We start from the raw sequence: 19517 nt of genomic DNA on the forward strand, positions 1-19517 counted from the left end.
TCTTCCTTATGGTCCCCATGAAGTAGAACTTCAGAAGTTTTTCTCCCACAATTTCTTAATCTCTATTAATAAAGCATTGAGCAGTATTTACGTTTAATGTATTTATTCATTCCCCATTATTTCAGTAATAGCTTATTCCTTACACTCATTTTGATATATTATCCTTCCCTCTCTCCTAATAACAGACTGTAAAATCCAATGATGACTCTACAGTAACCTAAAGTTCTTAACAGGAAGCCCAGCTGACAGGTCAACTGTAAGAGAAAAACTGGGATAAAGTCCATGTATTTCTCACCCAACAGGCTAACTTCTATCATGCTAGAAAAGATCAAAGTTTCCTCACAAAATAGGAAGGCTTGTTACTTGATTAATATGCCAAATAATGCATTTAGCACTAAAAAGTGAAATCGTGTGCACGTATGTGTCTGTGCATTCTAAAACAACGGAAACACACTTTCCCCATGAAATAAATATCTCTCACTTGGTGTTGAGGTGACCACTGGCTGCTATACCAAATGCATTTTGATTCTTTCTTATTTTGTGTCTCTCCACATAGGCATAGAAATAAAGCCCACATGCTCTCCTGACCTTTGGGGACATGATGTTGTCTCAGTGCATGGGTAATGTGACTTTTTTCAGAGATTGTCTTGAAATAAGCCTATGTTTTAAATACACACTTTTCTGCGTGCTAGCAGGCATTCTGAAGCTAGGTGGTTCTAAATAAAGAACTCTAGTCAACAACAGGAAATAACTCCCACAGAAAAAAGGGGCAGAATACAAACTCTCACCAACTCTTGTACACAGTTCACAACGGCCTTTTGTTCTGTGCACATTAAGCCTGAAATCTTTACTTTTCAGAGCATGTCTGGGCCTTTGCAGAGCAATTAAACCTTTCTTTTCCATTTGCTGGTGTCCTTGCCTTCTTCTCTCCGAGGAAGTTAACCTTACAACTAACTTCTTACTATGAGGTAGCAGATCAGAAAACGGAACGGTTTCTATTCTGAAACTTAAAGGTTTTTGTTTTTTTTTAATGGAGCTTCTCATGGGGAAAAAAAATCAATTCTCAGTTTAAAACTCACTTTTCCTTCTAAGACATACAGTACTGCATAAACACACACATATGTGTTCTAAAAGAATAGATTCATCTACAGTATGTGTTTCTAAATCTATCAACAAGGATATATCATATCCGCCCATAAGTCTAGCTTGATGGGTTATTAACACTTTGTTAGCGACATTTCAGCAAATCAGTGCAACTGGGAGATGAATTTATATTCTAGACAAAGGTTTCCATCTTGAGTCTTTTGTAAAAAATGGAGAGAAAAATCCAGACCCCAGGCTAACCAAATAAAAAGATATCTGAATGATAAGTTTTTCAAAGTCAAAGTGACTCCTACTGGAATGGGTTGGTGGCATTCAACTCTAGGACAACACAGGTATTCCTGACAAGAAAACCAGTCCAAGGAAAACAGCTTAAATATGACTACAAACTGCTATTTCTTCCCTCTCGTCTACACCCAGCCTTGCCCTCTCCACTGGCTCCTTCCTGAAGTCAATAAATTATGGACCCAACACTCTCTGTCTTCAGTTTTAAAGCAAGAAGTAATCTTTTTGTGCTTCAGTGCTGCAGGGAGACCAGTAGCTGCTCCTGTCTCTACCCTTCACTGCTTTAGCCCCTCCTCCTTCCTCTGGCGTCTGCAGGACAACACTACTGACCGCCCCTAGAAAAGAGCACCAGTGCCCTCTAAGCACCAAGGCCAATGGACACTCTTCCCAGTTCCTCACATTACTGAGCCTCTCGGTAGCATTTGACATTACTGACCACCTCCGACCATCTCTTTCAGTGAGTTTGGTTAAACTATAGCCTGCTGGTTCTTATCTCTCTGGACACTTAGAGTTTCCTTTGCTGGCTCCCCTTCGTCTGACCTCCCTATAAACCTATAGTTCTTGACTTTTTTCCAAAATCACCTCCGGTTGCAATTTGGGACCATAGAGGGTAATTGAGGTGAGTGGGGAATGGGGGTGGTTGGTTAGGATATCAGAATCTTCAGGAAAATGTGAAGACACGAGTGTTTTGAGAACATTCTGCCCACTGATAATCACTATCCAAATGTTTGTGTTCCCTGTGGTTTTCTTTTTGCTCCTTCTTCTCTTCTCATCCTATAAACTCCCCCCAGGCAACCTCACCCATTCTCAGGGCATCTATATGCTAATGATTCACAAACCATTAACCACATTCCAGACCTTTCTCTTTGAGCTTCATATCTGACCTTTATATAGAGAGAGACCATATATCCCAGTTTGTCAGGGTCATTCCTAGTTTATGCTTGTCGTGGCATAATTACTAATAGCACCCTGTTTCAATCTCAAAACGGTCCTGGTTTGAACAATAAAAGTATATAATTAGCCTATTTCTATCCCATTGCCTATTAGACATCTCCACTGGGTACCATAAAGGCACCTCCAAGTCACAGCACATCTAAAATTGTCCTAATCATATTTTCCTTAAATCTGCACCTCCTCTTGAATGCCTAAGAATGGTTAAGTTACCAACAAGGTACCCCTGGTGTCTAGGTTGGAAATCTAAGATTCAAAGTATCTTCCCTCTCTCTTTCCCTCGCATTTAACCAGACACAGAGCCCTGCCAATTTTCCCTCTTAAATACGTTTCAAATATGTCCCTTCCTCTCCATTTTTCCCATCACTGCCCTGGTCAAGACCCTAATCATCTTTGATTTTGATTACGGCAACAATCCATCTCCCTACTTCCAGTCTTGAATATTCCCCCTCTAATCCATCTACACCACCTGCTGCACGACTGGTAGCACACGAGGTACTAAAAATACGAAATGAACAAGAGATGCTCCCACCAAGTTCACGGGAAAAACTAACCCATCGATGTGATGCGGTGGGTTATGTGGTGACAGAGACACACACAGAGTGACAATGGACACATATGTGTGGCCACAGAGCCTGGCCAGTGTGAAAGCCATGGTGTCGGTTTTTTTTTTTTAATTTTTTTTTTTTTTACGTTTATTTTTGAGACAGAGAGAGACAGAGCATGAACGGGGGAGGGGCAGACAGAGAGGGAGACACAGAACCGGAAGCAGGCTCCAGGCTCTGAGCCATCAGCCCAGAGCCCGACGCGGGGCTCGAACTCACGGTCTGTGAGATCGTGACCTGAGCTGAAGTCGGACGCTCAACCGACTAAGCCACCCAGGCGCCCCAGCCATGGTGTCGGTTTTAAGACAAATGGGGATTAGTCAAGGTCATTAGCAGCAGAGAGAGGGAGGTGAGAAATAGCAGTGGATATGGGTACAGATCTGAAGTTTAAATTGCAAGCAAGAAGTAGCTACACACAAGACTAAGGAGTTCAGCTGGGCATGTCTAGGAAGGCCTTGGGTGCCACATTAAAGAGTTTGGACTTTATATTCCGAAGGCAGTGAGGGATCATTAAAATATTTTCCATGAGAGAGTGGCATCATCTGACTTTTATTTTTGGACGTTAATTCTACATCTATTCCTGAATTTGACAGAACAATCTTAAAAGTTATTTATAATAACCAACAAATGAAGAAAAATAAATTTTATAGAAGATGTTAAAAAGCTGTAATAATAGAGTTGGATTCTGACAAAAGAAAAATACAAATGGATGTGCACTGAAAAACTTGAGGGGCGCCTGGGGGGCTCAGTTGGTTGAGCGTCCGACTCCTCATTTTGGCTGAGGCTGTGGTCTCGCAGTTCGTGAGTTCGAGCCCTGCATCAGGCTCTGCAGTGACAGCGTGGAGACTGCTTGGGATTCTCTCTCTCCCTCTCTTTGCCCCTCCCCTAAACGTGCTCATGCTCTCTCCCTCTCTCTCTCTCTCCTCTCTCTCAAAATAAACTTAAAAAACGAAAAGAAAAACTTGAAACACGCCACAGTATAAAGATCTAATAGAGTCAAAGATTCTTGTTAGGGAGAAGAGGACCACCTGTACAGTAGCTGACTATTTGTGAAGAATGGATGTTAGATTTTTGCCTCAAACAAGGCGATAAAACACTAGAGATTAACTAAAGAGTAAAATATATTTTAAAAAATGTGAGAACTAAAAGAAATTACAGAGGAACAACTGATCTGAAAGGTAGACAAGACCTTTCCAAACACAAAGCAAAAGAAGAAACATAGAGTTAAAATGATTATACTACAAAACTATATGCCAAGAAGCGCCATAAGCAAAATTAAAAGAAAAATGACAAACTAGGAAAAATATTTGTAACACGGTTAACAAAGACTTAGTAACCTGATAGCCAAACAAGTACTTATGAATCAATTAGAAAAACATCAATATCGGGACACCTGGGTGGCTCAGTTGGTTAGGCATCGGACTCTTGATTTTGGCTCAGGTCGTAATCTCATGGTTTGTGGGATTGAGCCCTTTGTACAGCCCTGCATTGGGCTCTGTGCTGACAGCGTGGAGCCTACTTGAGATTCTCCCCGCCCGCCCCCTTCCTTTCTCTCTGCCCCTCCCTTGCTCTTTCAAGCTCTCTGGTGTGCTCTCTCTCTCTCAAAATAAATAAGTAAACTTAAAAAAAAAGGGGGAGGGTGCCTGGGTGGCTCAGTAGGTTGAGCATCTGACTTCGGCTCAGGTCATGATCTCACGGTTCACGGGTTTGAGCCCAGCACTGGGCTTGCTGCTTTAAGCGCAGAGTCTGCTTCAGATCTTTTGTCCGCCCCCCCCCCCCCACTCTCTCTGCCCCTTCTCCACTCACGCTCTCTCTCTCAAAAATGAATAACATTAGAAAAGAAGAATAAGAAAGAAAAACACCAATACTAAATTAGAAAAACACTGATGCTAAATTAGAAAAATGAGCAAAGGATATAAGCTAATGGTCACCAAAAGAAGCAATGCATGAAAAAACCAAATACAAATTCATCTAATCAAAGTAATATAAATTAAAAGGAAATATGATTGCCACATCCCAAGCTGACTACAGATGTGTTAACCCTGATTACAATGTGCGGGCACAGTGGGCTGGGATGCCAGAGCCACTGATTGATGAAAGTGTGACTGGATTCAACCTTGAGAAGACAGGGTTTGGTCACGGGTGTGAAGAACCTTTTAAAATATCCATATGCCGGGGGCACCTGGGTGGCTTAGTTGGTTAAGTGTCCAACTTCAGCTCAGGTCATGATCTCAGGGTTTGTGAGTTGACAGCTCAAAGCCTGGAGCCTGCTTTGGATTCTGTGTCTCCCTCTCTCTCTGCCCTTCCCCCACTCACACCCTGTCTGTCTGTCTCTCTGTCTCAAAATAAATAAACGCAATAATTAAAAAATATATATATCAATATGCTGTAATGTAGTCTTTTCATTTCTAGGAATTTACTCCTTAGAACTAATCAGAGCTGTGCATAAAAATTATATTCATTCAACAACTATTTATTGAATGCCTACTGTGCCCTAGGTTCTGGGACTTGGGAATGTGGCAACAAACAAAACCCGCAACAATCCCTGTTCTCATGGCTCTTACATGCTAGTGAGAGGAAAGAGAAAACACAATAAATTAGTAAATCATATGGCATGTTAGAAATTAAGTGCTATACGGAAAAATAAAACAGGAAGGAAAGCTGGGGAATGTGTGCCTGGGCGTGTGTGTTGGGGGGGGTGGGCGGGTGATTTTGAAGAGGTGGTTAAGAAAGCCTGCTGAGAAGATGACAAGAAGTAAAGACCTGAAGGAGGTAAGAACTGAAGCCCAGCAGAGGGAAGAGAAAATACTAGCAGTGGGGAGCATGCCTGAGGGCTCCACGTCCATAAGGAAAGGAGGGGCGGGTGAGCGAGTGGAGGAGGAAGTGGAGGGGAGAGTGGAAGGAGAGGAGGTATGAGAAAGGGGCAGGTTGTGGAGGGCCTTAATAAGCCAACGCAATGACTTTGGCTTTTACCCTGAGTAAGAGGGGAAGCGATCATTGCAATAGTCTTGTCGCCCATGTATTCTCGAGACAGTGGCCAATGATCCTTTTAAAACAAAAGTCAGGTCATGTCCCCCTCTCCTCTCGCAAAACCCTCCGATGATGGTGATTGTGTTGTAATGATTGATCTGCTTAGTGTTGCTTTGTGTTTTGAATCTCTTCAAGTGTGCCAAGAGCTCTAGCATTTGAGAACGTGCCACCAAAATCAAACAACTGAGAAGCAGTTGTGTAACCAGTGGGTGTCATGGTTAAGGGCTTGAGCTCTACAGTTAAGACAGACCTGCCACTTAGGAGCTTTCCACCAATGAACCCTGGGCATGTTTCTCAATCTCTGATTCTTAACTGTAAAAACAGGGGAAATATTATCGACTCCATGGTGTCACAAAGATTAAATAAGACAATGCATTTATTTCTCAAAGTGAAGGGTGCCAACGGTGGGACATGAGATGATTCAGAAGGACGAGGAACTGGCACTAAAGGGTCACTTTGGAGGAGAGAGGTCACAGCTAGGTTAAGAGGGGAGTGTCGTTTGAGGGGATGTACGAGGAGGAGGAGAACTCAAGGGTTCTCGCTGCCTCCCATGTTACTGGAGGTGGGCAGGTGATGCGGTTTTGGCTAGTGGGCTGTAAGGGGAAGTCAGTCTGCTGGGAGCTCTGGGGAAGAATTTACCACCCTGACTAAAAAGTGAGGGGCACACAGGCCTGCAGAGAGGGCTCTCTCTCCCCTTCCTGGCTGTGTGAGGATGCGGTGTCTTCTGGTGCACACAGTTTAAGGAGGCTAAGGACAAAAGTCCAATGCACTGAGGGTGGTGGGGTAGAGGTTGAAGTGGAGCCTGGGCTCTTGATGACGTCACTGAGCTGAAGAGAACAACCAAAGGGCGCTTGGGTGGCTCAGTCAGTTAAGTGTTTGACTTCGGCTCAGGTCATGGTCTCGTGGCCCATGAGTTCAAGCCCCGTGTCGGGCTCTGTGCTGACAGCTCAGGGCCTGGAGCCTGCTTCTGATTCTGTGTCTCCCTCTCTCTCTGCCCCTCCCCTGCTCACGCCCTATCTCTCCCTCTCTCAAAAATAAATAAACATTAAAAAAACAATTTAAAGAGAATAATTGACCTAGGAATGCCCACCTCTGAACTTCCAAGGGAAATAATAAATGGTTTATGGGTATATTATAACTCTGTAGGTGAGGTCCAAGGACCACAGGCCAGTGAATCACCTAGGGACTAGTTTAACCCCACATCCCTGGACCCCACCCACCTCTGCTAAAATATTATCTCTGTGAGAGAGGCTTAAGAATCTGCATTTTAGGGGCCCCTGGGTGACTCAATCAGTTAGGCATCTGACTTCGGCTCAGGTCACGATTTCGCGATTCATGAGTTTGAGCCCTGCGTCAGGCTCTCTGCTCTCAGCACAGAGTCCACTTCAGATCCTGTCCTCCTCTCTCTGCCCCTCCCCCATGTGTGCTCTCTTAAAATACATAAACTTAAAAAAGAAAAGAATCTGCATTTTATACTTCTCACAGTGGTATTGGTTTCCTTTTGCTGCTGTAACAAATTACTATAGACTTAGTAGCTCAAAGCAATGCAAGTGTATTGTCTGACAGTCCTGAGGTCTAAAATCGTAGTGTTGACAGGGCTATATTCCTTCTGGAGGCTTCAAGGGAGAATCTGTCTTCTTGTCTCTTCCAGTTTCTAGAGGCCACCTGCACTCCTTGGCTCGTGGTTCCTTCTTCCACTTTCAAGACACATCATTCCAACCTCTGCGTCTGTCGCCTCATCTCCTTCTTCTGCCCTTGACCTCCTTGCTCCCTCTTACAAGGACTCTTGGGATTACAGGGAGTCCAGCCAAACAATCCAGGATAACCTCCCCATCTCAAGATCCTTAATTTAACCTTATCTGCGAAGTTTCTTTTACCAAGTAAAGTTAACTGTGGGGCTTGGGGGGTCGGATGGATGAAGGGCACTATTCTGACCACACTTCAGTTGATTATTGAACTATTAAAAATCATAGGTTTAAGCCACTGTTTGTTGGCTTTTCTGTAACCTGCACATGAAAGCATCCTAGTAAATCACTTACTGGTCATAAAAACTTAACCCAGTGGTCCTCGATGGGAGCAGAGGTGGGGCGTGGAGGATGGATAAAAGGGTCGGGGAAAGCTAGGCACATTAGAATTGTTTGGGATCTTTTTCCAAAATAATATATGCCTGAGTCCTGCCCCAGACCTACGGAACCGAGCTATCCAGGTACAAACACCAGGCACATGCGGGTGAATAAACCTCCTTGGGAGACACACCTGGCACCCCTGGCTAAAACCCACTGAGTAAGCTCCAACTATGCCTTAGTTTTCTTATTGTAAAGTCTGAAAATAATGTACGTCCTGCCTATCTCCCATGGTCATATGAAGATCAAGCAAGGCAATGTATGTGGGAGCAATTTATAGTTGGTAACGAGTTATATAAGTATGATTAATAATTATTAGAGGAAACTGATGCAGACTGCAAATGATGGTAACGGGCAAGACAATTCGTCCAGAGACATTCCAGGTACTTGGAACTAACAAAGTAAGCAAAAATCAATCTTTGAGAAAAAATAAGAAATCACAAAGCTCATGCATTATCATGTATTTCCCGAGTGTCTATTTAATCTTAAAGATGATTTTAATTTTTTTCCCTTCAAACCACAGATTATAAACAGAAATTAGGAGGGAAAATGGATTGGACATGATACTAGCCAAAAGAAAAAAAAAGACAACTAACAATTTGAAACAGGAGGAGGAATTAAAATGTTGATATTATAATTCAGGGGCGCCTGGATGGCTCAGTTGGTTGGGCGTGCGACTCCTGGTTTCCACTAACGTCATGATCTCATGGTTCACGGGATCGAGCCCCGCGTGAGGCTCTGTGCTATCAGCACGGAGCCTGCTTGGGATTCTCTCTCCCCTTCTCTCTCTGCCCCTTCCCCGCTTGCACATGCTCTCTCTCTCAAAATAAATAAATAAAATGTTAAAGAAAAAGAGAGAATTCAAAAAATTGAGTGACGTGGGATTATTCAAAGTCGTGGCAAATAGTACCATGCCCCTCCCTCACCAGCCCTGCCCAAAGGACTCTGTTCCAACAGAATGCCTTAGCAAACTAAATGATCCTGAATCGTGAATAAAAGGTACTACTATGCTCAATGCTCTCTGTGGGAAAAATGTAATTACGAGAACAATAACCGTATAGGGAAAGATTTTTATCAAACAAGCTCACGTGAAACAAATTTGGGTGCTTAAAGAGAAACTTCAAACATCTATAGAATGCTCATGTATAGAATGCCTGTATGCTATATAAAGTGCATCACTGTATAAACCATAGCTGTTATAAATCTATACATAAGTTCTGCTGATGTGAATTAGTCATCATGCATCATAAGAGCTCAATAAATCTGTGTGGTTTGAGAGACCAAAACTGACATTGTCACCTTCATGAAGGATGGTATTAGATCAGGCCATCTGCTGGCTATATACAGTAAGGATACCCCAGCTTTAAATCTGTACAATTACTTATTTACAGATTATAAAGCATGTTGACATCACCATCTTATTTGCTCCTCTCCCCCTAAAACCCCAAAAGCCAGCTACTACTATTGTGTTTTACATTTGAGGAACTGAGGTTCAGAGAAAACTTTCTCAAGATGCCACAATGACTGGGGCTCCTGGGTGACTTAGTCTGTTAAACATCCAACTCTTGATTTCAGCTCAGATCATGGTCTCATGGTTCATGAGATAGAGACCTGCGATGGGCTCTGCTCTGACAATGCAGAGCCTCCTTGGGATTCTCTCTCTTCCTCCCTCTCTGCCCCCCCTCCACTCTGTCTCTCTCAAAATAAAGAAATAAAGATTAAAAAATAGGGGCGTTTGGGTGGCTCAGTCAGTTGAGCGTCCAGCTTCGGCTCAGGTCATGATCTCACCGTCTGTGAGCTCGAGCCCCGCATCGGGCTCTGTGCTGACAGCTCAGAGCCTGGAGCCTGTTTCGGATTCTGTGTCTCCCTCTCTCTCTGCTTCTCCCCAGTTCGTGCTCTTTCTCTCTCTCTCTCTCTCTCTCTCAAAAGTAAACAAACATTTAAAAAATTTTCAAATAAAAAAAGATAATAATACTAATAAAAGACCACACAATGACCAAGCAATAAAGCCCAGACTGGAATCAGATCTGATTCAAAATCCAATTTTCATTTTCAAATTTACTATTGTAAATAGCACTTCACTTAACCTGAATTTCTAAAAACAAATTCACATGGGCACTTCAAGTGTGGTGATCCACCTATCTACTTATTTAGAAAGCAGCACGAATCAGAAAAATTTTAGTATCTTTTAAAATATATATACATTATCTCTTTCTTTTTAATATATACACACACACACTGGCTAAGCTTCTATAAACAGCTCTAGCTCAGAGTGAAATTTTATGACTGAACCTCAAACACTTAAATAAATAGAAAATGCTGAGATGGTCTAAGCTAGTAAACAAAATCATTAGCTCTAAAAACAAAAAGCTCAAAATGTACCAGTTTCACAAGTATTTGCTTGCTCTAAGAAATGCTGCAGTTATTCCAATGGTGTATTTTACTCTTATTTATATTTCTAGTGGACTACTATGTTTCCATGCAATTTCAACCCACATACGTCGATGACACATGCAGAGCTTAAAATGCCATGATTCATCAAGGCTGCCACAGTCATGCAGTTCGGTGACATACCGGCTGGATGTGAAGCTGTGCTCTGCGTAACATATGCACATGCTCTCCTGCCCCCGCGGCACAGCGTGTGTAACCTCAGCAGAGCATATCTGTCTACCTCTGACCCACCCTCCCACTCGAGGGAGAGACAAACCGTGAAACTGAAGTGAATAAAAAAGGATTATACAAAGGCACCCTTAGTCAGAAGTCACTTTTTCCACGTTAACAATAGAAAAGTCTTTACTACGACTTAGGCCACTTGTGCCATTACCTTTTGGTTCTTTGCAGAAAAACGAAAGGACACAGTACAGACTATTTAGAGATTATTTCCCATGTAATTAAGCAAACTGTAGTCAACATCTTCTCACGTGCCTAACAACACGAACTCTGGAGTCAAAAAGCCCCGGGACAGACAGGGTTTCAAGTTCCAGCTTGACCACGTGTTGGCTATCTGACCTTCGGCAACTTGCTTAAGCCTCAGTTTTCTCAGCTGTAAAAAGGGGATAGAGCCAAGACCTGAGGCAGGTGTTACTGTGAGGGTTCAATGAGATTTATGTATGTAAAGAAGTTAGCACAGCCCCCTGAAAATGATACACAAAGGTCTTTGTTTTTAATAATTACTTAAGTTCAGCACCACGCTAGTAGTCGCTGGTGTTGGAAGGAGAGCTAACTTTGCTCATTCCCAGTAGGCCTAGTCTTCGCTGCTATGATGAATCTCATGTATGGGGTTGGGACACACATTACAGCACACTAGACATTAGATGGAGCCCTGCAAACTTAAGGCATCAGGCCAGACTGAAGTGTAAGAAAAAGGCATCTTTACTGAATAAATCTCATCATCTGACCTCTACCTCTGTCCCTGTAGTTCCATATAAAACCAACTCCACTTTTTTTCTTTGCCTAACATTTACTGCCTATCCACTGTGTGAGGCCCTAGTCTACATTTTAGAAAAGATTCTCTTACAAATATTTGAGAGAATGTCAGATGTCTGAATTGTTATTTGTAATTCCATCCTTCTTACTCCTTCGATTTAATTATATTCTGATGTGATAATGTGTACATAACAAATTATAACAAAGACTGAGAAAAATCAGCTACTTTCTACAATGGCTTTAAAATATAAGTAACAGGAGCAACCAGCATGCCTCTTCCTACTTGCATTGCTATAACTGAGCTACAATGCTTTCTTATTCCACCTAAAAAAAGTGCCAGTAATGTCTGGCAAGTGAACCCAAAGAAACAGAGAATGAACACCAAAAATGTAGAAAGCTTGAACACCTCATCAGAAATAAATGTACTCCTTGTTCTTTAATATCCACTATACCTCTGAGTAGCTGAATCTCCAACCTCTTGCATTGCTCTGAAAAATATTGGTGCTCATCTCCATTGGCTCAAACTTCTACCCCTAGGTTGGTGGGTTATGGGCTCGAATGGTATAGCAGGATTTACATTTGCCTGTGAGTGAAGAAATACTAACAGGGGTGCCTGGGTGCCTCAGTTGGTTGAGTGTCCAACTCTTAATTTCGACTCAGATCATGATTGTGGTTCGTGAGTTCAGGCCCCATGTCAGGTTCTGTGCTGGCAGTGTGGAAGTCTGCTTGAGATTCTCCCTCCCTCTTTCTCTGCCCCTCCCTGTTCACTCTCTCTCAAAATAAAAACAATTTTTAAAAATAAATTAAAAAAAAAAAAGAAATACTAACAGTGGTTGAAATAACAAAGAGTTTATTTTTTTCTCACAAAATTAAAAGTGTGGGGTTAGGCAGTCCAGGACTGGAAGGATGGGTCAAATGTAACCTTCCACCTCATGGTCCTCAGAGTCACATGAAGGCTGCTACCTACCAGCTATTTCATCCACATTCCAGATAAGAGGAAAGTCAAAAGTCTTGTCTTCATGAGGTTTTGTCTTTTTATCCAAGAAGGGATATCCTCCCCTGAGGAAGGGGGAAGAATCTGGTTTCCAGAGTTGCTACAATATTAGACTCAAATGTCCAGTGTTCAACAAAAAGAAATTACAAGGCATTAAACAAAACAGAAGAGGAAAGTATGGCCCATTGAAAAAGGGAAAAAAATAAATCAATGGAAAATGTCCTTGAAAAAGACCTACTGGAGACATACTAGACAAAGATTGTAAAACAACTATTTTCAAGACACTCAATGAACTAAAGGAAAATGTGAAGACAGTCAAGAAAATGATGTGTGAAACAAAATGAAAATATCAATAAAGAGAAAACCTTTTAAAAAAAACTAAAAAGAAGCTCTGCAGCTGAAAAGCACAATAACTGAAATGAAAATTTCACTAGAAGTATTCAATGGTAGATTTGAGCAGAAGAAAGAATCAGCAAATTTGAAGATAAGACACTGGGAATTATTGAGTCTGAGGAATAGAAAGAATAAAATTGAAGAAAAGCAAGCAGAGCCCAAGGGAGCTGTGGGACAAGTGAAGCAATAAACTCATCATGGGATCTCAGAAGAAGAGAGAGAGGAAGGGGTAGAGAGAATGTTTGAAGAAATAATGCTGAAAACTCCCAAATGTGATGAAAGACATGAATATAAACATCCAAAAAGCTCACCTAACTCCAAAGTTGATGAACTCAAAGAGATCCACACTGAGGCATATTATAATAAAACTTTCAAAAGACAAAGGGTGAATCTTGAAGGCAGGAAGAGAGAAGTCAATTGTCATGTACAAGGGAATCCTCAATCAGGTTATCAGTACATTTCTCATCAGAAACTCTGCAGGCCACCAGACAGTTAGCCAATATATTCCAAGTTCTAAAAGAATGAAACTGTCAACCAAGAATCCTACATCTCACAATACTGTCCTTCAAAAGGGAGGAGAAAGTCAGACATTTCCAAATAAATACAAGCAGAGGGAGTTCATGACAACTAGGCCTATCCTGCAAGAAATGTTCTCAGGAACCCAGCAAGGTTAAAGACTCTGAACAGAAACTTAAAGACATCTGAGGAAATAAAGATCTCAATAAAGGTAAATACAAGGACAATTACAAAAAACAGTATTATTGCAAAACTGGTTTTTAACTACACTTTTTATTTTCAATATTATTCAAGACACAAACAGATTTAAAGAAAAAAAATTATTAGTGGAAAAGCTAGTATTACTGTAACTTTGGTTTGTACTCCAAATCTGTTTTTCTCTGCAATTTAAGAGACTACTGCATAACATCAACAACCAAAAGGGGTTGGGATGGAGCTACAAATGAGCAGAGTTTTTGTATGTTATTGAAGTTGGGTTGGTATAAATTCAAATTAGAGTGTTACTTTAGGACGTTAAATGTAATCCCTATGGTAACTACAAGGAAAGTAGCTATAGAATATACACAAAAAGAAATGAAAGAACTTTAAACATTTCACTATTAACAATTGTCTCAGCACAAAAGAAGACATTAATATAGGACATGAGAGACAAAAACAGCTATTAAGTCATAGAGAAAACTAATACCACAATGGCAGAAGTCCCTCCTTATCAGTAATCACTTTAAATCAGTTGCATTTCTATACATAACAATGAACAATCTGAAAAAGAAAAACAATTCAATTTACAATAGCATCAAAAAGAATAAAACACTTAGAAATTAATCAAGGAGGTGAAACACATGTACAATGGAAACTAGAAAACACTGCTAAAGAAATTAAAGAGAACATAAATAAGTGGAAATACATCTCATGTTCATGGATTGGAAAACAATATGGTTAAAATACCAATACTACCCAAAAGACCTACAGATTCAATGCAATCCCTATCAAAATCCCAAAGCTGTTTTTTGTTTTGGTTTTTTTTTGCAGAAATAGAAAAACCGTCGTAAAATTCATACGGAATCTCAAGGGACTTGGAATACTGAAAGCAATCTTGAAAAAGAAGGACAAACTTAGAGGACTTATACTTCCTGATTTCAAATTTTACTACAAAGTGACAGTAATCAAAACTGTGGTATTGGCACAAAGACAGACATACAGATGAGTGGAACAGAACAGAGAGCCCAGATACAAACCCTCACCTATATGGATAAATGATTTTTGACAGGGGTGCTAAGAACCTTTGGTAGGAAAGGATAGTCTTTTCAACAAATGGTGTTGGGAAAACCAGATATCCACATGCAAAGGAATGAAGCTAGACCCTTACCCTAACACCATATACAAAAATCAGCTCAAAATGGATGAAGTACCTAAATGTAAGCCTCAAACATAACTCTCAAGATGAAAACATATGACAGAAGCCTCATGACATTGAATTACGCATTGATTTATTGGATATAACACCAAAGGCACCAGTAACAAAAGAAAAAATAGACAAATTAGACTTTAAGAAAATTTACAAATTTTGTGCATCAAAAAACACTGTCAACAGGAGTGCCTGGGTGGTGCAGTCTGACTCCTGATCTGAGCTCAGGTCATGATATCACAGTTCCTGAGTTCGAGCCCCACATCGGGCTATGCTGATAGTACAGAGCCTGCTTGGGATTCTGTCTCTCCTTCTCTCTGTTCCTCCCCTGCTTGTTCGTTCCCTCTCTCTCTCTCTCTCTCTCTCAAAATAAATAAATAAAAACTTAAAACCCACTGTCAAGAGAGTAAAAGGGCAACCCACAGAATGGGAAAAAATATTTGCAAATCATATACCTGATAAGGGATTAATATCCATCATATATAAAGAACTCCTAAAAGTCAGTAACAACAAAAACAACCACCCTGATTCAAAAATGGGCAAAGGATTTGCTTTGTTTTGCTTTGTTTGTTTTTAAAAATTTTTCAATGTTTATTTATTTTTGAGAGAGACAGACAGAGCATGAGCAGGGGAGGGGCAGAGAGAGAGGGAGGGAGACACAGAATCCAAAGCAGGCTCCAGCCTCCGAGCTGTCAGCACAGAGCCTGATGCAGTGCTCGAACTCAACAACCATGAGATCATGACCTGAGCCAAAGTCGGATGTTTAACCAACTGAGCCACCCAGGCGCCCCAAAATGGGCAAAATATTTGAAGACATTACTCCAGAGAAGAAGTATGAATGACCAGCAAGCACAAGAAAAGGTGCTCAACATCACTAATCATTAGAGTAATCCAAATCCAAACTACAATGAGATATTATCTCACACCCGTTAGGAGGGTTACTATCAAAAAATCAGAAAACAACAAGTGCTGACAAGGATGTGGAGAAACTGGAACCCTTGGGCATCATTAGTGGGAATGTAAAATGGGTACAGCCATTGTGGAAAACAGTGTGGCAGTTCTTCAAAAAATTAACAATAGAATTACCATACGACCCAACAATTTCTTCACTTCTGGTATATACCAAAAAGAATCAAGAGCAGGGTCTTGGAGAGATATCTGTACACCCAAGTTCACAGCAGCATTATTCACAGTAGCTAAAATGTGGAAGCAACCCAAATGCTCATCAATAGATGAATGGACACAGGAAATGTGGTATACACATATAATATAATATTATTCAGCCTTAAGAAGGCTGAAGTTCCTGAAAGAAATTCTGCAATATGCTACAACATGAATGAACCTCATGCATGGATGAAGACATTATGCTAAGTGAAATAAGCCTATCACAAAAAGACAAATACTACATGATTCCACTTATTTGAACAAGTACTTAGGGTAGTCAAAAGCAAAGACAGAAAGTGGCTACCAGGGGCTGGAGGTAGGGGAGAATAGGAAGTTATTGTTTAATGGGTATGAAGTTTCAGTTTTACAAGATGAAAAGAGTTCTGGGAATGGATGGTGGTGATGACTGTACAACAGTGTGGATGTATTTAATACCCCTGAACAGTGTACTTAAAAATGGCTAAGTTCAATGCTATGTTATATGTATTTTACCAACAAAACCAAAATGAAAACCACCACCACCACCACCATGGAAACAGAATGAAGTAACAGGGGGAATAGATATAACATCGATAGTTAACAAAATTAGCCATAAGTGGTAAAAGACTAGGCTTAAATTTATGATTTCGTTGAGGGGGAAAAAAAGAATTAAAATGTCAAATGATTATTAACAACTGAAACAGCTTTGTATTGGTCAGTAATCACCACAATGGCATCTTGGACTTATTCATATAACCCTTTTCCCTGAGGAACTCCATATGTTTCCTACATATATTAACTTTTCTCACAAGGTTAAATGAGACATTTTCCAGAGGATATTTGCATAAAGGAAAGGAAAGAAATACAGAATATAGAACCTCCGAATGAACCCTTGGGCCAAGTACTATGCTAAATGTGTAACATACGTGCCTCATTTTCTCCTCCCAGAGACCCTATGAGGGGGATTCAGAAAGGTTAGGTAATCTTTATTTAAAGGCTGTCATGAGAAATGCAAACTGAGTCTCGTCAGGTTCACTAAACCTGAGTGTGCTGAACCGAAGAGACTCTTCATTAACCCAGTACTCACCCGTTATCAAAGAGGTTTGCAAGAGCAGGCCTTGTGAGCAGTATGTACAGTGAAACAAACAAAAAGGTCTCAATACTGAGGTCCACATGGTGAAGTCATCAGTGCTAGACCAGTAGAAGAAGGGAGAGAAAAAGGAGGGAAGGAAGCAAGAGAGAGGCAGAGCTTTGGTCACTAGGAAATAACTCCCGAAGACTTACAGGAACTAAAACCACGTCACCTAGGGTATTATTCCCTTTAATTCAAATATCAGTTCACAGATGGGTAGCTTTAACTCAAGGAAATTCAACTTTAAAGAACATGTATGCAACATACTTAAGTCCAGAATATATTCAAACTCGGTAGGGTATCATATAGCCATTGGTTAACATTAGAATGTGCTCCTGGATACACAGTTTCTAACTCAATCCGAGCTTATTTCTAGGTCTTTAACCATTCTGTAGACATCCCCCCCAAAAAGTGGTGTCACAACATTATTACTAAGCAAAACACTAAAAATACCAAAACACAATGGAAGCTATTCTTATTTGAGCACATATACAACTCCCATTGTTATTAAGAGAGCCAAGCACACACTCATTTGGAGGAAAAAAAAAAAGAAATACCGTGTAATGCCTCAGAGTTATTATAAGTGATGCATTAGCTTCCTACGACTCAATAAAAAAAAGCAGAGACTGGTTAAATTTACAGTTTTCAAATATGTACATGTCCAATCAAATTATTTATTTTGTGTTAATTTTAACTTAAAAAATTACTCCACATGAAATGGTTGCATCACTGATAGATTAGATCATAACACTCTTTTCAGAAAAGCAAAGATAAGTTTAGTAAGTTTAAATAATATACTAAATAAAGGTTCCCTTTCACATCTGAGAAAACATGTGAGTTAAAATCAAGTATGGGGACTTCTGGAGTCAGTTTCATAATTACTTATGACCCCACAAGCAGTAAGAGCAAAAATTCTTTATAGGAATTGGTTTTTTTTTTAATTCACAATTATGTGGCTGCATCCATATTCACCACTAGCTATGCAGATCATAAGGTCTGAAAAGCAAATAGGTACACTCTCTGGATTTTGAGACCTTGGTCTTTCTTTGAAGAATGGGTGTGGTAGTGGTGGGGGAGGGGGGCCTTAAAGCTGGAAGAGGCCTGGGAAGCTCACCCAAGACTTTGATTTGAAAAAGACAGATAAACCAACATTGGGTCCGCTTACTGCCTGGTTGCAACAGTGGATGTATTTCTTTTACCGCAGCATGTGTGTGGAGGGGGTTGACGTGATTTTTAATTGGATATTACCAAAATGAGTTTACAACACTTTTTGTTTTTCAACTAATAATTTTTTTTTTTTTTTTAACTAAAACATCTTCCCCCCAATGGACAAAGACTTGGGCCCTCTAATGGCTTCGTACGAGTTGGTTTTTAAGACCTGGAAACTGATTGGGTGATAGTTAATCTCCAAGATTAAAATCACTTAGTGAATATTGTATTGTTCCACTGTTCTCACTGTCATTTTGGCATTTGGGGCCTCGCTCTGCTGCTTCTGCTGGCGCACTTACCAGCTAATGAAACCTAGCCCAGGAGCAGCTGCCTGAATCTATGTCAAACTGCATCTGGCACCCATCTATCTTCCAGCCATCTAAATTCACCTCTGAAATCATACAAAAGCAGCGCAGAGCTCCCTGCAGCCACACCAGCACACCAGTCTTTGTTTCATCCAGACTGTAAAGCAATTTTAGACCTTTTGTTTTTTTAATTTGCCACATATTTTAGAGCGGCAGCTTTTGAAAGGAATGACGGAAAAGTTGTTTTTGTTTCTTCGTTTTTTTGTGGTTTTTTTTTTTTTTAAATCATGAGACTGTCAAGTCTTAAAAATATCCTGTTAAAATTTGGTAGACCATCATTAGCACAGTTTTGGCTGAAACAGTACATTTAGGGGCTTGCCAGTAGAGACACACTGGTGCCGACAGATCCCAGACAAGGAGGCGAGTCTGCTTAAAATTCTTGAGTTGTCACGGTTATTAAATATGCTGTGCCACAAAACCTTCCAGTACTCAAGGTTTGCTCCGTATCGGCTCTGCTAAATTATCAAAAATGCTGGTTTTAGCAGGAAAACACTTAACATGTGAACCCAAGGAACATTATTTTCAAGGGTCATTGTACGAGAAACGTTTTCCTGAATGAATATATATTTAATACATATGGAATACATTTATTTAATAGATATAAAATGTAAATATTTTACAGATGAACCTTTTTCCAAAAATAGTAATTAGTTGGATCAATCTCAAACAATTGACTCTTTTCCTGCCCTCCTGATGATAATGACCTTTATAAGAGAATACTATTTTCTTCTACTTCAATGGCTAAGGCTTGTGCCATTAAAAGGGAGTGTAACAGGGGCACCTGGGTGGGTCAGTTGGTTGGGCTTCCGACTTCAGCTCAGGTCATGATCTCGCCTTTC

General features: G+C 40.5%; 1 protein-coding gene across 5 annotated transcripts in view; it reads right to left on the reverse strand.

Annotated features, from left to right (window-relative positions):
* Window positions 1-19517, reverse strand: part of SERTAD2 (SERTA domain containing 2) — a 116641-nt gene that overhangs the window by 33316 nt on the left and 63808 nt on the right. For 2 of the 5 annotated variants that reach the window (XM_047853423.1, XM_047853420.1), the window contains one exon: window positions 17060-17163. The exons of the other annotated variants lie outside the window; for them this stretch is intronic. The gene's annotated coding sequence lies outside the window, so the exon portion shown is untranslated. The remainder of the gene's footprint in view (window positions 1-17059; window positions 17164-19517) is intronic. 5 annotated transcript variants of the gene reach the window in all.

The sequence above is a fragment of the Prionailurus viverrinus genome, chromosome A3, assembly GCF_022837055.1.
Source record: "Prionailurus viverrinus isolate Anna chromosome A3, UM_Priviv_1.0, whole genome shotgun sequence".
Classification (NCBI taxonomy): domain Eukaryota; kingdom Metazoa; phylum Chordata; class Mammalia; order Carnivora; family Felidae; genus Prionailurus; species Prionailurus viverrinus.